This window comes from Melanostigma gelatinosum (genome assembly GCF_949748355.1).
Source record: "Melanostigma gelatinosum genome assembly, chromosome: 3".
In the NCBI taxonomy this organism is placed as follows: domain Eukaryota; kingdom Metazoa; phylum Chordata; class Actinopteri; order Perciformes; family Zoarcidae; genus Melanostigma; species Melanostigma gelatinosum.
The window spans coordinates 19,424,634-19,444,077 of NC_136636.1; the positions used below are offsets into that span (position 1 = coordinate 19,424,634).

General features: G+C 41.5%; 1 protein-coding gene across 1 annotated transcript in view; it reads right to left on the reverse strand.

Annotated features, from left to right (window-relative positions):
• Positions 1–19,444, reverse strand: part of ppp1r16b (protein phosphatase 1, regulatory subunit 16B) — a 52,003-nt gene that overhangs the window by 28,421 nt on the left and 4,138 nt on the right. The window lies entirely within an intron of this gene.

Genomic DNA, 19,444 nt, shown 5'->3' on the forward strand with positions numbered 1-19,444 from the left:
TTCTGCTTTTCTCCGTTTTATTTAAATATAAACTGAATCTCTTTGTGTTTTGGCTGAACAAAAGAATAGTTTAAAGATGTCCCTTTGGGTTTCTGGAGTATTGTGATAGGTCGTTTTTATTATTATATAAAGCAAATGATTAACCAATTAATGAAGAAAATAATCAACAGATGAACGAGTAATGAAACCGTTTAACAACCGTTAGTTGCAGCCCTGCTGCGTGGTGAAAGCAGAACGTGAGCGCAGCAGCAGCTTCGGTCCTGCGTCTGCGTCTACACAGGATGCACTCAGAGACAGTATTGAGCGTTTTGGCCGCACTAAGAGCCAAACCCACAAAATGTCACAAATAAGAAAAAACTCTTCAGGTCGCGGTTGCGGTCGTAAAGCACAAATGAAACACGAGCCATTACACGGCCTGCTGAATGGATTCAGTTAGTGTTCTGCCACGGCTGATGTTTTCAGATGGACAGTGAGGCGACGCTGTTGAGAGAGACTTTAGCGAGTAAATCAAAGTTAAAGTGAGCCCTCGTTTACAACACACACTGTGCTGGTCCATGCACAATCAGATACAGACCGACACTACACACTGTTAATCCTTACACTGTATTATCTGTTCGGATAGCTGTTTGCTTTCTCTACATGCAGCACACACACACACACTAAATAATGCACCATCGTCAGAATGCAAGCACCTTCTGCGTGAGAAAGTAAATGGCAGATGAGCAGGTACTTTGACAGATACTCTACTTCACCTGACATGTTTTTGGAAGAAATCGTTCTGAAGTTAGAAACAGTTCGAGCTCCCAGAGGAGGGCCTGTTGTATGAACTAATGACAGGCAGCTGATAAAAACGAGGCAGGGAGGCGATGACAACAAAATGCATATGAATACCGGTCAGTATTAATGCCCGCTGGCTACGTGTTGCAGGAGCTTCCCCTAAGTGAGAGTTAAATGTTAGTGCTGTTTGACGATAATGGCAGCTGGTCGTTACGGAAACGCATTGTGCAATCCACAGAACGTGGCAGAGGGAGTGCTTTTTCAACCGGAAAGTAGATTGATGGAAGTGCAGCCATCACCAGTCTAACTCCATTATCCCACTTCCTGAATCCTGCAGCTATTAAGACCTCAATTAGGCTTCCGACAAGCATCTCTGTTGCAACATTTGTGTTATCACAACCATGTATACGCAGGAGCTCAGCAGCAGAAACATCTTAAAACCACCGGACAAAAAGAGCTGCTGTGTGCTGGGGTGAGCGGGGGGGGGCGGGTGCTGAGAGAATTGGACCCAAGGTTATAGAGTGTGTGACATCCAATAAATGTCACGCACCATCTCTGCTCTCCGCCGTGTATTTGGAGTGCTTTGTTGTCCGTGCGCAGTGCGGAGGCTTGATTGTAAACACATCTCAGAGGAACTACAGCATCACGCTCACGGCCAACACAAGCCGCCTCATCGCTGATTCTCTTGTAATTACAGACGGGGCGTTTGTTGTGCATTCAAAATCTTCCAAGGGACTTTCTAAATGTCGCGCTGAGCTGCCCGGGGAGATTATATTTGGATTTAAATTGGCTCGAAAGGCGCATTTAAATAACACTATTTATGATGCATCAAGCACAAGGATTCCTGAAAATAACTGATTGCATTACTTTTATTTCCTCATGCCCAGAGGAGGCCAAAGGAAAGTCATGTTGTGACTCTCAATAAGTGGCAGTGGTTTATGAATTTATTTGTATTATAAGAAGATGATAAGCATGAATCAGCATGCGTGAGTTACTGAACTATGAGGAACTCAACAACAGCAAGCTCCATTGAAACCTTTTTACCAGTGTTTTGCTGTTACATGGGCAGCTTTTAAACTATCACATTGACGTAAGTATTCAGGCCCTTAGCTTAGTGCTTACAATTACAACCTTGAGTCTTCTACTTTCTGAAGGTGCTGTCTGATTTATCACGGCATAATCACGTCTAAATAGATCTGTACATCAAAACATTACACATGAGCAACTAAATACATAAACTGACCAAACTAAACAGCATTTGTCTGTTGTAATGGAAAGAAATCAGAGCCAACGAAAGACTCCAAAACACCACAATATTATCTAAAATAGATAACACAAGAAAATAATAAAGAGGTTTAGGTGCCGATATCGGCTGCAGTGACAAAGCCAGGTCAGTGTTATCGGCAGCATTTTTCAGCTAAGAAAAAAAAACCTGTGATAAAACCAGATGTAAATGAATTAAGGATGCAACACGACCTCATCACTTCCTGACACAACCATCACTTATTGACACTTTCCTTTAGCGTCTGGATTCTTAGTTTACCGGAGCAAATTAATTACTACATCAATGAGTCGCAGTCTGGCAACATGTCAGGAGGCCACTCAACACCTGACGTGTTTAGTGGGCATCTACCTTTTCATCCACAGGATGATTTAGGACTACAGCCATGCATGCATGAGTACATGCTAATGACCTCCACGTACATGCAGAAGACCACGTTTCATACCAAAGTGTGGACACGTGGCATGGTGCGTCCAACCTTAGTTAGTCCTATTGTTTAAGATGTGTAGACGGTGGTCATTGTCAAAGATTATACGTCCAATACATCAGTTAGTGTCAGTATTGATTCAAAGCCTGTCTCAATGTACCTTTTCTGTCAAGCTTTGGATTTTTTAACATGCTGAAACTGAGTTAATGGTTGTAGTGAAGAGTTGAAAGATGAAAGAAGCAAGTGGCTGCAGTACTACTACAGTGATTACTTTTAGACTGTTGTCTAAAGTGCCAGAGAAGTTGTGAGGATCTGGATGACGTTAAACTTCAAAGTCCAATCGATCAGATATCTCACGAATACAAAACTAACCACCAAAATCTACAAATAATCACAAATAGTCTGGAAAACCTTACTGTGAAAAAAGCGAAAATTAAATTTTTCCAACAGCTCTGATCAGATACCAGAGATCTCATTTCTGTTGCATTTAGCTTGAACAAAACTCATTATTTCGGCATGACTATCTACGAAAATCCAGTTTCATGACAAACAAATCAGTGGCGTGAAAGTAGAAAACATCCGGATGAATGACAGTCTTGGTGAACATCAGCACTCGATAAACGCTGCCCTGTCACTGCTCACTTCACCCGCAGGAACTCACAGCTATTAATCTCCATTAAACACTGACTGGTGGTAGAAACTGCACACAAAGCTCTGCAGAAGTATACGTGTGTGCGTACATTAAGACATGCATGTTTTTACGTTATTCCTCATTCACATTCTGGGCCCTTTTGTGTGTTTAGATTCAACACAGACAGCGATGCTTGAAGAGGTTTTATAATGGGAAGGTGACGGCCGTGTCCGATGGCGTCCGTGGGAGGAAGAAGTCAGATAGCTCTGCCTACAATTAAAAAAATAAATACTAAACATGTGGTAGAAACTAGAGAGAGATTGGCAGATGAACATGCAGGCAGCACAGACGCACTCACCACCACCAAAGCAGCTCGTTACTTCATTGGCTTTTACGCAGGCATGCACCAAAAATATATATGCATTGGTGCTGAATTGCTTTTTCTGTGCATTCGTTGAGATGAAATAGATTTGAGTTGTGATGCGTCTGAAGATGAGAGAGATGTGAGCGACAGAGAGACGTTTACACAGCTCGAGGGGAAAGGCAGAGAGTTGACTCGCTTAACATTCATGAATATTTCCGTTGTTTTATTGCGTTTCTTTGATGCATATTTCATGTTGTGTCGTGCCGTTTGATATTTCTTGTCATGTCTGGGTGGAATTTTTTGTTTTCAATCTTTGGTCTGTTTGAACCCATTTGTGTAAACAATGTTCAATAAAGTGGTTATGAAATTCAAATGCTCTACCGCGCATGCAATACACTGCAGTAGCTACGTGAAGGTGACTATAGGTGTGAGTCTGTGGTGACAGCCTCCTCTATCATGTCACACAGCGATGCACACTGATGCATCAACTCAGAGGCTAATTCAGGATCAATTTCTCTCTGCTGAAAGAAGCCACATATTCTTTATTATTCCTGATTAGTTTAATATGGAACTAAGAGCGAGCCGACGTTATCACAAACACCAACAAACTACGTTTTCTTGGTAGAATGGACGGACGTTTCTGCACACTAGATGATACAGTATCTATCAATGCACTCACTTCCCTTTCGGGGTGAGTGAGAATATTAAATCAATTGTTACGGTTCGATTTTGTTGTATTTCAAAGAGCAGAATGTATCCGTGCATGAACGGTGATACCAAAAGTGGAATTGTGTCTCTTTTTGTTTGGGTTTCTCCCGCTAAAGAGTGATTATTCCGCAATACAATGCATATCTTCACCTGCTGGTGTCATAAGAGGAAGAGTCAGGAGATTAGGGACGGGACGCGGAGCGCGATAACAAACACTCAATGAATTGATTGGAGAGAGCTGTCTAGCACATGTCATGGTAGAGAAGTGAAAAGTATAGATTGATTTAAAAATACAGGAATTATCATGTAAGAAAGAACAGACTCACACAATGTTGTTTGTATTTATTTACTTGTCCTATTTTTTGCAGGGGGGGTCTTGTGATTTATGGTCACCTTGTTTGTTTGTCACTAAGAAGAATGTTCACTAAAACAAGATGTGTCCTGGGATTCAATACATATTTCCCTCTTAACAAAATGTAAAGTATGTTTTCAGCATATTTTCATGATTTTCTGGATAATATTGTGAATCGCAAGTACTTTGAGCAGGATAATCGTGGCATGACATTTTCAGGGGATCACAAAAGTCATGAGGATTCATCCTCTGGGACCACGAACGCCCAAAATCTAATAAGATGCACAACATTACACGCCAATCAATCCATTAGTTGTTGAGATACTTCAGTCACAATGACAGACATTGCCATCCCGAGACTTTCTAATGTTCATATTGACAAATGAATGAATTTTCAGCGGCGATGTAGTTACTTCAAAGTAAAAGTCCCCTTTTCACGCATAGATTATTTTTCATCCTGCACGTCTCATTAGCAGCACATAGACTCCGACTGACCAATGACCAACGGCACTTGAAAATGTGCGACTTCTTTGCTTTTATCTCACCCCGTGGCATATGAGTTTTTATGATAAAAGGAAAAGGGATCTTAGAGAATATATCGTACAAACCCTGACAGGGAAGTGCCAGGGATAAAATGTTGTGGTACGTCACACAGACAGATACACTGGTGCAGAGGAAAAGAGAGGAGCAAGTAAAATAGAGTTGGAGCTGGCGACACAACCCATGAATGTGATTACTATCCGCCTGTTGCACCACCCAATGCAAACGCACGCAAAACCACAGAAATCTTTAAAAAGCAATCCATTACATCGACGGGGTCACCATGGGGATTATCTAGAACGCCACAAAAAGCCAGTAACACAACGCTGCAGAAATCTCAAGCACGCCTTCCTGGGAAGCTCCCACGAATTCCCATCGAGGGAGGAGATGGATCTGGACGAGATGCTTCCCAAAAGATAAAAGACGCATCAACAAACAACGGCGCACGAAGAGAGACCCACCCTTCCTTCCTGTTATCTTCCTGGGCCTCCACAAGACTGTGAATGTGTGTGTGTGTGTGTGTGTGTGTGTGTGTGTGTGTGTGTGTGTGTTTGCCGGAGATGGAAACAAATCCCAAGTGAATGAACTTTGACTATACAGGAGGTATTTAGGTCATAAGTTTCCTGAACTCTGATTATTGATAAGAAGCTTTCACAAACAGCCAGGTTCATGAATATCATGAATACTAATATATTGTACATTTTTATAGTTTTCTATGTCGGCTCTTAATAAGAATGTAAATCCTCTTTACTGTCCTGCACATCTCAAAGAAGCTAAAGCAGGTATTTTGCAGTTTGGATGCTGATTTCCAGGTGAAACCAGAAAAGATCTTAAAGGTCCCTTTCAGGTTTTTATAGTCACTGTTTCTGATTTAATTTACTCGCAAACTCCGCCCTTTTCTTCAATAGAGTTTCAAAGTGAGAGGAGCCACTTGTTGCACGAGTATTTTTCCTCACTCAGAGTTTCCATTTCATCATGTTTTCCGTGATATCTTCAATGTAACTGATCATAGAAACAGGCGACTCTCCCGGATAATGTAACAACCCTATAGTATAGGCTTATGTTATGGCCACAAAGTTTGAATTATTTCATCTTTTTTTCTGGGAAATGATGCTACGGAGAAGAGACGAGTCGGAGGCTCTAAACAGAGCTGCTGCATATTCAAAACAAAACACTTTGTCATTGCAATTGTAAGATGCAGATTGTATCATCATTTACCGTATAAGCGTTATTTTGACCCGCCACCTGCAAGTAACAGGATTTTAGGCTCCTCGATTGGATTTTTCTGAACAAAAAGGGCGATGAAAACAGGAGTTAACCTAGAGTAGCTTTACTCGACACTTACTGAACATTCATTGCAAAAGGGACGAGTCAGAATAATACAAAAATCAATGTCCTGATGTAGGGCTGGGCGATATGGCCTAAAAAAAAAATCTCCGATTTTTTTACAAAAAATCCGATTCACGATTTAAATCGATTTTTTTCCCCCAAAATTTTTTGCAGATGACAGAAGCTGTTGAAAACAATTTTTTCTTTTATTTTGTGATGATTTTCCCAAGTAGGTTGATAAAAATAAAGTGCAAACAAAACCTGAACATTGTAGAAAGGTGCCTGTAGTATACAAAAAGTATTTGGTCACTCTTTTGTTTGCCTGAATCATTTAAATATAAAATTAAATTAAACATAACATTAAATGGCATTAAATAGTAGCCTTCCATTGTAAACAACTGTGCAAATGTAACTTTTTACAGTAAGCTTTTCTAACTGAATACACTGATACAAACACAGCATGAAATAAAATGTATATGACCCTTTAACATTCACATTTTCAAAAGTGCAACATCTGATCTAACATCAACATAACATATTTTGCACAGTAAATAAGTGCATGTAAACAAAATCAAGTGCATTCACAACATAACCAACAGTATTAAACAGTAGTGCATGTTTTTTCTAAATATTTTTTGCCAGGAAGACAAGCCTGTCTACTACCTCTGGCTTCAGGCATGCACGGTGGCATGTAACAATGCCCCCCCCACACACTGAAAAGCCTCTCAGAGGGGGCACTTGTAGCTGGCACAGAGAGGTATTTCTTTGCTAAAGTACTTAGCCTTGGAAAGTTAAGTTGGTGACGCTTCCACCAGTCAAGTGGATCGGTGTCTGGGTCAACCTGCTGGACCACAGGTCAGTTGTTGCGGAGTAGAATGACATCCCCTCCAGCTCCGCAGAGATCCTTTGGCGTGTACTATTGTACAGCCGAGGCAAGGCAACGTCAGAAAAATGTTTACGGCTTGGTAGCACGTACCTGGGGTCCAAAGCTTTGAGACGGTGAATAAACCCCGGCTTTTCCACGGTGTATATGGGCACCATATCTTTTGCGATATACATCGCGACTGCATCCGTGATGGCTTTCCACCGGGCACTCTTCTTCTCATGCGGAGTACAGTTGGTGAATGTCTCCAAAATGCTGGGTTGTTGTTGTGAGGTGGCGGCGGCGGCGGCCAGCAGTGAAGCTGCTGGCCGCCATTGTTTTAGTTTGTAAACAATGCGCGCGCACTCTACTACGGGAACCCAACGGGGGGGAGGGGTGGGGGCGATTTTCTCGATTTTCAATAAAACACATCGCCTTAAAGCACACATTCGAATTAATCGATTAAATCGATTTATCGCCCAGCCCTATCCTGATGTTACACAATGATTGCCTTGTGATCAGGATCCTGGTGTCCTTGGACCAATAATCCCCACTGCCTCTAACGTGAATCTGAAGCATACAAACCAAGGTGAGAGCTGCACGGTACATCATCTGTGGTCATGGGACCATATCAAACAATCTTATTTGTTTAACACTCAATATTTGTTCATCTGTCTGTAATGTCGTACTTATGTTTATTGACAATAAAGAGTCATAATCTGAGCACTTCAGAAGTTCAATTTGAAATAATTGTCCTTTTAAAAGCCCGGTGTGTGCAGTCAGCCATCACGCCCGTCAAATCATATCAGCTCACAACGTGAAATTGAGTCGCTTGTACAAGTACTATAACCCTCCGCCTGCAGCTACGCAGATGAGCATCTCTCAGAGTTCATTGCAGGATGCATTTTCATGAGCCTACTTATTCCTGTCCAGGAAATGTCCTGTCCTGTCCTGGCAGATAACTGATGTGGGAGCCTCACATGGCGGCCTATCGCAAGCACGCATGTTGAGGCATTTATAACGGTGCATAGCATCCGCACGTGTCTCGTCATTGAAAAGAGCCCCTTTTGCTCGCGAATGTACAGCACAGTTAATGCAGAAGCACGGGCGTTCTTATTGTCAGGGTTTAGCTCAGGATGCTGACTCATCCTGATCCCCCTGGAGGCTCATACCTCACAGCCAGTGATCACTGATATGGGGGAACGGCCGGTGAAGTGAGGATCAAGTAAAGATTGTAATATAAGAGGGGCTGTGTGAGACCAGACGCAGAAGAGGAGAATTGATGTTATTTCCAGAGCATCTCTTTGCTGTGTTGAAGAGACAAATATTTGTTGCGCAGCAGAAAGAGCTGCCACAGAATCCCTTAAATCTCACAGGTTAGCTGATACCAATGAGAGAATGGTTTATCTAACATATACCTAGAATGTCACTGTGGTTTATAATCCATCTGAAACAGTGATATGATGGCGAGAAGTCAGATTCTAATGCACTGCAGGCAACACAGGTTACTTTAAAACATTTCAAAATGGGTCCAAGTAACGACAGAGGGTCGTACGTAAGGGTGGTACACTTCAAGCTGCTCCCAGTGAGCTTATTGGATTAAAAGTTCAACCGAAATTTGAATTTGCCTATTTATGGATGCATTTTTGGCATAAATTGACAAAACAAAGACCCACTGTTTCAATCAGTCAATATGTTTTGGTATGATATCAGTCAGTTTGTCAGACTTAAAGGGGCAAGAGCTAAAGTGGATATTAACCTGCACTGTAACTGTAATTAGTATTTTCGAAGTAACCCTTAACCTGTATAAAAAATGTGCAACCATTTTTCGCCATGTTATATATTTTTTTGCCTCAAGTGATCATCAAAATACAATACTAGCAGAAAAATATTCTAAGATGCTAACCACGATCACAGCCATACTAACACATGATCATACTGAACGTACAGTTCTGAACAAGATCTGAAACGAATGACAAGGAGTTATAAATTGGCTTTAATTTGATGAATTGTATGTACAGTAGTTGCATTAGGTTGATGAGTTACAGCGTGATCACACTGATTCAATTGGGCTCTTTTTCAGTATTTAGACACATGAACGATCTAGAGGCCACTCTGCTCTTTGTTCTTTCTCACTCAGCTCGCAATACTGAGGTAATTGATCAAATAAATTGCTCGTATTCATTCCTGTCGTCATGCCACGACCCCGTCTGATTAGTTTTTCCCGATTTCACTTCAAATGGGAAACAGCTGATGTAGCACACATATTCATCAGTGCGCATCAGTTCCCACAAATTAGACACTGTAGTCTTAGAACAGACAAATGGCCCAAAACATATCAAACAGTGCAGCGGTTCACAGAAAGTGACATAATTACGTTGCAAGGCGAGGAAGCCTTCCTTGCTTTCCTGTCGGCTGAGCAGAAAGTAGGCCACTTGGCACTGCCACAAGTAGAAGCTAAATTACATTGTTTTAGTAGGACGTTAGGAGAGAAGATCATTGATATATTTAGCATTCCACTGTGTGTTATAATTATCCTCCACATGATGAGCTATTAAGGGACTTTAATTGTATGTTACACTGCTTTAACAGATGTAGTTAGACGGCACAGCGGCAAAGAGCAATTTAAAGACAACGCGCTGTGTATTGGGATGCAGCAGGTTTTCTCCGGGTCACCGTGAGCAAATTAACGCTGCCGTAGAATAAACATAACATGCTCCGATGAGCTCGGCTCTCCATTCGGAGAGATGATGGGGAAGTCGCTCTAAAAAGAAAGAGCGATTTAAAGCACTTTTAATAATGTAATGAACAGACAAATCCTTCAGGTGACATTGTGGACACACTGACAAATCCCAGACGTCGTCTTGTGGTTCTCAAATATTAGCCGCCACTTTGAAGAAATATGAAGAAACAAGGCTCCCAACGTCAGATTAACTCCAGGTTCATAAATCTCATCTCATTTTTCCTTTCAAACTTTGAGGCAGAGCTGTTCATGTATATTCATACTAATTAAGCCAAAGATCACACTATAAGCATTCACAAACAGCCTGTTTTAATAAACTTTACAAAATAAGGTCATTCCCCATCTTGCAAGAACAATTGTGTATTCTTATTCTTCTTATTTTGTTAGTGCAGTGGTCTTTTACGAGTATGCCACGTCAGATTCAGTAAATGCTCCAAACTTCAGATAACTGTGTAAATGACGAGTGTAAACGCAACGAAAGCCATCTGTGCTCATATTACTGTGAGAATGAGCATAATTAGTGCCTCAATAAGACCATAGAAGGCTACGCATCCTGCCGCATACGTCCCGAAGGGTTCATTCACCGAATAATTACAGGAAGATCTTTACATGTTCTGTGATTTTAGGCATGCTTTCGGAGATCCATAAAGGAAAATGTATATTTTGTAACACAGTCAGCAGTTGAATTAAGGGACCTGTTATTAAAGCCAAGGGTTTGGAGAACATAACTAGTGCTGTTAATGCCGTGTCACCTGAGGGTCAAACTGTCTCACCAATAAAGAAGAAATCTGTATGAACATGGCTTTAAAAAAAAAAAAAAGCATCGCGCCACAGCAAGGCGATTGATGACTGCAACGGAGCGGGTCAAGAAGAAGTCTCCATCAGATGGAGATAGATGAAAGAGAACTTGCCATAATAGGTGATGTTGCACGGTGCATGTCTGGCATCACAGCGGCGGATGTTCCCCCTGGACGGCATTTTGCATAAACCTGCTAGCAGGTTAAATAGCAGCCCTGATATGAGGCGCTGAGGCCAGGAACTAATCCAGGCTTCATAATTAGTCGTACCAGTGCAGAGTCACATCAGGTAGAGAAACAGATGGAGAAAAGCAAAACACATTAAAAAAATACCCAATTTTACCAAACATTTCAATTCATTATCTTCCACTCGGTCGCAATCTTCCAAACCTGAAGCCAAGCTGCCCTAAAATACCCTATTAGCTCTTATAATTGAGTTTCAACTGCTTGTCGAAGGTTTCATTTGATATCAAACAGGATTATTGAAATAGTTTCTGTTCAATGTGTTAATCTAAATACAATTCAAGAGTCATGTTCAAGTACAAGTTTGTGATCCACAGGAGTAAAAAAAGGGAAAAAGAGTGGCGCATAACGTTCGGAGACAAGCATCGGCATGGTTTGTCTCAGTAACACTTAAGCAACAGTGCTCCATTCAATTAGTTCCAGTATGCGTAGAAAAAGGCATGAAGATAGCAGGCTTACACCGATTACAGTGAAAGAGAGGGGAATAAAACGTAAGGGAGTAAGTGAGACAGAGGGAGGTGAATTTGAATGAGAAATAAAACATGAAGACCTGAGTCACACGTGGTTCTGGTCTTTCAGAGTGCTACTGTGAAATATGCATTGAAAAAAAAAATAGTAAAAAGTATTTTGTGGAGACAGAGGGAGTCGTGCGACATCTGATTAACTGACTCGTCTGTTGGGGCTGAAGACTACAAGTTTGAAAAGGAATACAACTTTGTGTGGAGCTAAAGAGCAGTGAGCTCACTAGACCTCTGCAGCCCGCTCCTCTCCTCCGCTTCAGGTTACCACCTTGAGGCTACATTAGCCGCAACTAGCATAACACACCCAAATATCTACCTGAACAGTCGGCAGTAAAATTGCATTGTGGGTAATGGCTCAAGGTTTTGACAAGTGAGAAGAATGCATGAAATAAAAAATATATGAATATACACTGCTGGTTTAAACTGTCATTGAGTCCTGTTATAAAAGTGCAATGCTACATAAATACTCTTTGAAAGCCATTTTTCAGATGCAGTTCCTTTAATGACCACTAGATGCTGGTCACAAAACACTCGGACGAAAGTAAATTCAGAAACGTTTCTCTTAAAAAAACAAAAATCAATCAATTCCCAGGAGCTCATTTGACTTCTTCTAAAGTGTCTTGGTAGCAATTTTGAAAATGGTTCCATTGAGGGTGTCTGAGGCTTGTAACGGTAGTTATACATTTGACTGACCCCTCAGGCAGCTGCAGCAGTTGCCATTTGTTCATCCCCGCTCAGCTGCACTCCACTGCCCCCATTTGGATTTTATATCTCCAGTATTATCTGACAAAGATGGCAGATAGTCGAGATTATTATTGGTGTTTCATCAAATCTGAATCTAGCATTTAATCTGCTTTCTGACCCCGGAGTTTAAATCCCTTATCACATATATCTCATAAGTAACACAAGTAATACATATTTGCACTTCCTCCAATGTCTCAATCAGACAATGTACTTGTTCATTCAAGACCATATTTGTCAAATCGCTTTCGCTCCAGGGCAGTTTCTTCAGGTTAGTCAAAACATTGTAAAACGTTCTCTCACTCCTCATTAAATCCATCCTCTCAGTCCACAGGTGTTCCTCACATACAAATAAAAAGGTCACTCGCTGTGGCTGTGGTTTAACATCATCAATCTTACTGTTGTTAATGAAACGCGCTGCCCTGGTTCGGTGAGGTCTAATCCTCGTTGGTTAATCCACAATCCTATCGTGGGCTTTACTCTACGGTGGGGGGCTTTTCATTCCCGATGAGTCGGGGAGGTGGGTGGGTATAGTTGGAGAGGCACTGGAAGAAGTGAGGTGGTTTAGAAAGAGTGGGGGAGCAGCGAGGTGCTGACGAGGCAATCGGGGGATTTGCAGCAGTGGATAAAGTCACACCGCCACTTTAACAACTTCTGCCAAAGTACCAGCAGCTTCAAACACGGACGCTGATGAAAACGTAGTGGAGCGGTTTTTCCCTGTCTGCATATTTAAGTGAGCCAATTAATGCTTATAACTATGTCAGTTACATTCCATTCATTGTAAAAAATGTAATTTAGTAAAAGAAAAGTTTTAGAAAAGCATTCACATTTCTCCCCAGTTCATGCAGTCCTGTTGATGGAGTTATCGGCTCTATTGTCGCCAGTTTACGCCTCATATATGATGTCAAATAAATGTCTATTTATTTCAGCTTCTTTCAGTCATCTTCATTAAAAACATTCATTCAACAACAACCAGCCATTTGGGCGTTACCTTTCACCACATCCACAAAACAGCAACAAGTCTTCCAGAATAAGTGACAGAAATATTACGTTCACAAGCATTTTATGATCCGACGCCCACATTAACAGGACGACATCGTAAACAAGTTAATCTGTTGCAGTTAAGGTTTGGTGTTTCTGTTTTGGGAAACATTGTAGTTTGGGTTGAAATGACTACATTGTCATGGTTACAGTGATTCGTCACTTGCTGCCGCTCGTCTCGAGAGGACCGTCTCTGTAACACCTGTTATTACCATTAATAGTCTTAATAATTCAGCTCATAGGCACCTTAGAGCCTACTATTGGTTTTAGCACTATTTCACAAAAGGCAGTTATTTCCAAAAAGTAGAAAATTATCCAAACTCCATCCAACGTATGACTCTTCACCTTGGCTGAAATAAAGAAACCTCTACATCCGTTAACTGGTCAATGTTCAGTGTATCTACCCCGTTTAGTCAAGCCATATGAAATCTTAATATGAAGCTCTTTCTTTCCCGTTTTTCTCTTAAGTGTAAAAGAGAAAAACGGGAAAGAAAGAGCTTAATATTAAGATTACACACATCTTTCCTAATATCCGTTGACTATGATTTGGATCACACTATTCACTTCCACCCGTGACAGATTTACTTGAGGGTAAGTTCGCCCAGCAGCCACATCCACCATCTCCCACAAACTATCCCGTGCAGCAGCAGCAGCAGCAGCAATGATGATGCGCAATTTGTGCATTTGCAGCCGAGTAGCTCTGGGCCTCGGCTGCCTGGACCAGCCTCAGTTACCATGGAAATAGGAGTTAACTTGAGAGTCGGGGCTCTCTTAGGATATTTAACTGATGTGAAGAAGGGGAGGAGAGGGAGGAGGCTTCAGCGAGCTCGTTGGCAGACTACCGCTTAGTGCAAAAACAATAATCCGGCTTTAAGTCAGCAATCTGGGGGAAAAAGAAAAGACATGAAGAGAAGAAAATGAGGGCTTTACTGACACAATGAAGCAGAGATAGTACTCAGGAGAGTAACAGTAGCCGTCCTAATCACAGAAGCATTGATACTGCTCACACAAGGACACCTTTTATCTGTGGCTCTGAACCTCGTCGTTGTCGCGGCCCCGCTCGGGGCATGAAGTACCGAATCCCACTTAAGTAATCAACTGCTTGGAAATGTCAAATCAATGGTGATCGTACAAGATGAAAAATGTGAAGAGGCGGTGGTGAAGGAACCTTGATTTCGCCGTAAGTGAAGCAGCTTAATTTTGTCACCAGGAAAGACGCAGAGGTGGTAAAAAATGGTTGCACTCATCTTCAGTCTTATGAATAAAACATCCAGAAAGAGGCGTGTGGCGTGATTAAACGCAGTAAATGCAGAATTTTTGCTTGATACATTTAATTGAGATTTGACTCTCAGATCTCAGAGCCCGTCTGAGCTCAAAGCACAGCACACTGTTTGAAAGCCGCGGTGTTATAATATCAAACTGTATTACTCACAGCCTTTGGTCAGTGATCATATGCATGCATCCAGAGGGTGGTATAATCTCGAGCTGCAACTAAATATTGTTTCCATTATGGATTAATCTGCATTGTATGTTTGCAAATTAATCAAGTATAGTTTATAAAATATCAGAAAACAGGAAGCCAATATGACATATGATATGCAGCTTACCATCGTCAAAAATAATAATAAATGAATCAGAAAACATTCATTCAGGAAGCTGGAGACAATAAATATTTGGCATTTTTGCTCAAGTAATGACATAATGAATTAATTATCAAAATTGCTGTTCATTTTTTTTTTTTCATCGACCAACTGAATAATCAACTAATTGTTTCAGCTCCAGTTACATTTTACATTCACGCAACGACAGAAATGCACAAAAGGTTCTAAAATGTTTAACGTCAAAAAAGTGCATCATAAAAAGAGAGATGATAGACTATGGTGGCCCTGATGGCTCAACACGATGCAACTTAAGAAAACATACAAAAAGACCAAAATAAATACAAATTTGAAAAAATAAATTTTCAATGGAATTAGTTAGTTAAGAGAAGTTTCATGGGGAAACTAAACGACCGCCAAAATTTGTGTCCCCGGAAAATGATCTTGCATTGTAACTCATTTCCGTTGCGTTCTGTGCGACCTGCAGCGTGTCTGAGGTTGTGCTGTCTGAGCATTTCTGTGGTTGTGTTTTCCCCCCTTGCAGCATTTTTCTTCTGAACGCTGCACATGTGTCGTCTTAAGCCGCAGTGCATTTGGCTCACAGAGACACTTTAATACACGGGGCCATACTTCTTAATTTTTAGAGATCTATACACACACACACACACACACACATACACACACACACACACACACACTCTGTGTCCTAACACACTGCTCACCCTTGTTGTGATTTGAGTTACGACACATGATGCAAGAGAGATCGATGGGACAGCTTACACTACGGTTGTCAAAGGTCAGAGGTCACATCAGCTTAGCTGAGCATGCGAGTAAACAACCTCCTGTTACGGATCGCTATTATTGCTGTGCAACAGCATCTCCAGCTTAAAATCCTTTATAAATCAGTGGCTTTTAAAAATACCTCGGGCACAACTGAGGTTGATCACATCTCTGCGTGTCTAGATAGTTTAAAAATAGCTCAAGACTCAGTCACAACACTGATCAAACAACTCTCAGAACATATTTAAAGCCTCGTTATCAATAATCAGCACATAGGAGAGAAGTAAGAAGGGAAAGAAGAAAAGGACAAGGAGACATAGTTCTGCATGCAAGGAGGCTCTGAATCACTCGTCACATAACTTTATATCAGATCAAATGTGTGACAGAATCTGATGGCTCACAACAAGCTTCAGGCGGCTTTTATTAACTGCGAAGAGAAAACTGTTTGAAGTTTACCAGTTATCATTGCAATCCAACACATAAGGCAGTAACACTGATATTGATGCAGAGCAACCTACATTATTGAGGAACTGCACCGTTTGATTTTAACATTATGACCTTTGCTCAGCTCATCGCTCTCGTCAATGACAGCAGACGCTCGTTTGTTTAAGGTGCTGATTTGTGAATGGGGTGTATTTTCTTGTTACATTATATTACATTCATGTGTTTTTTGTCCAAAGAGACTTTTATTGAGTGCTTTCAACCAAACAATTGTAAATGCACCCCTCCATATCAAACAAGAGAACCTTTTTGTAAAGAAATGAGACGTCATGGGGTGTCGACATGTATAGTGGAGCCAGAACAGACACGAGTAGACATGTAACTGACTACAAATGTCTATTAAATGTTATAGCTAAGTTTATTTAGTTTCCATACCCAGCTCTAATGAAACCGGCCGTTTGTAACATTATGTGACAAGACAACGAGTCTACAGCCTGATTGCAGCTCTGTGAGGCTGTACCGTGCTGCTTTGAGCTAAATGCCAACATCCTCACAATGACAGTGCTAAGATGTTGAGGTCAGGCAGGTGTAATGTTTGCCATGTTCAACATCTTAGTTTAGCGTGTTAGCATGTTTACATTGGCTAATGAGCGCAAAACACAAATCGCAGCTGAGATTGATGAGTAGATGATAGTTTGTTAAAGTATTTTTATTGTACTTTTTACTCCACAATACTTATTTTATTTCGGCAAAGTAACTACAAAATGTAAGTACTTCCATTAAAGACTGTGTAGTAGGTGTGACAGTATGTTTCTGAAGTCCAACTGCCTTCAAACATTAAGAAAAGAGGTCAGAGGTCACTGACACAAGGGTCCTAATGACTGTGTGCCTTTCAATCTCATCATTCCTGATCAAACTCCATGAGATGAGTTGGTTAAATCGCCCCTCCAGCATTTGAAATCAAGAGCAAAGGTTAACCAACAAACGGAATCATCATGCGTTTCCTCCTATAGATAAAAAGCCGGGGTCACAATCGACTGAGCAGTGTGAACAAAAGATGGAGAGAGGGAGAGAGAGCAGACGTCATCCCAAAGGTCAGTGTGTTATTCTGACAACCAGTTGCATCCGATGTGATGTATTTTTGTTTGCTGCACTCGTCGTCTGTTCACTCTGCTCTTGTCTTTTTAATGCCACTCTGTAGCAGCCATATGCCTGGGAGCAGCTAAGCCTATCTACATAAGGCCTCTAAGGGGAAGGCCTTACCACTCTAATAAGACAGCAGAAGAAGACTAAAGCTCCTCCGAGACCTAATTTGCACACAAATAACTAGTAAGTGGGGGTAAAAAAAAAAAAGCAACAAGATAAAACCATTTGCGAATTCTCCTTCCAAGAGGCGAAACTCGCTGCTGGAGATATTTCTCTAGAGTTATTCCTCTTCTGTATTTATATGGTGATGACATGGAAGAAGAAAAAAAAAAAGGTGGTGAACCAAAAGTAAGCCGCAAGGCTAAAAATGGAAAATTTAAAGTGTGGCTTGTCAGACATGGAGTTATTAGTCATGATTTTAAGTGTGGAATAACTGGTAATTAGCGAGCTGGGTGTTGCCACATGAGGTGGTGAACAAATAGAGTCCAGGGCTGGAAAACACACTCGGCTGTAAAACACAGACCGAGTTCAGGGGGAGCTAAAACACATCATCACATCAGACTTCGAGTAAAATACTTAAGATCTCAACCAAAAATCCTTTCAGTGAAGACGAGAGTCGCAGGTCTGTGGAACACTCACTGTTTCAGGTGACTGATGTTTACAAATAGATTGCCCTGAATAGGATCATTAAATAATACGCAGTGTGAAGCTGTTGATGCACCAGTATCCTCGATCAGAACCGCTTCGGTGTCTTGCTCAAGGACACTTTGAAAAGCAGTTAGGATTTCTGAACCATTGTTTTCATCCATGTTACTTTCACCCACTTACAGTCAGATTAGAGTCACCAAATGTTCACATTAACTTGTTGTGTTAAGAGGAACGGTCAGGTCAGTCGACACAGTGGCGTGTGTGTGTGTGTGTGTAATGACTGTCCTTTCTGACCCTGATGGCTGCTCCTCTGCAGGATAGCTACTCTCTGGAGAGAAGAAAATCCATCAGTCTCAATAGTCAGAGAGCTGCACAGAGGGACACGGAGGTGCTCCACAATAATTCACAGCCATCAACCCTCATCACAGTGAGGGGGCAGAGGGTTCAGGACGGCGGCAGCCGGAGGGCAGAGAAATGGACACAGAATCGGGATGCAACACTTTCCATCCAATCCACTCTCCTCTCTACTGTTTCCTCCGTTGTTTTCTCCTCAGATCAAAAGCCCCTTCAGGGCGTCTCCAGCTAGCAGCAGACCAGCACACACACACAGACACACACACTGAAAAGTTGATCTAATATCCAAAACAAAGAAGTCGTACGTTTATTTTCTTTCTCCCTCTCACAACCACAACACATCTTCAGCCCGAGTACACACATTGTGTCCTCTGGTCCTTTGCTATATCTGCATCTCCTCACGGCCACAGCTTCCAGGGAAGAAGTTATAATGACAGAGATGTTGTAGTTCAGAGAGGAAACACAACACACATCTAAAAATACACACGCAAACGAATACACACACTTGAACACAAGCATACAGATCATACAGACGTCCAAAAATCCCAGTTTTAATAACACTGTTGATGGTTCAGGATACAGTAGAGCATACAAAGTACAAAACAGTAAATACTCCATCCTTAAAATATGCACGCCGATGAACACACACATTTTGTCAGTGTTTGCTCGCACACATGGCCTCCGGTCAACACACAGATGCTCTGACTGCAACCACACAGCAGAGAGAGCAGTGAAAGAATCACAAGAAACATCTCACTCCATCCAACCAATCTGGGATTAAGCAGGAGTCAGTCCAGCCAATCCGACGTCTCATCTCATTATGTCTGACTCAGCCTCAGGTCAAAGGCAATCTCAGTCTCTCCGTGTTGTTTTTAGCTCTCCATGTCAACCTTTCTCTTTCATGAAAAAGAGTCACATCTGTGAGCTTCCACTGCTCACAGTGGCTTTGCTAGTCGCTGTTTTTGCAAATTAGGGGTCTAAATAATTTGTGTAATTCATGAAAATCAATCTCAATGTGAATGTCAGTGCTGATGTTCTGCATTTCCAAGATGCTAAAACTCATTTCCATCATGATCCACATTCAACTTCCCCTTTCTGCTTTTTGCATAACCCTCTCTG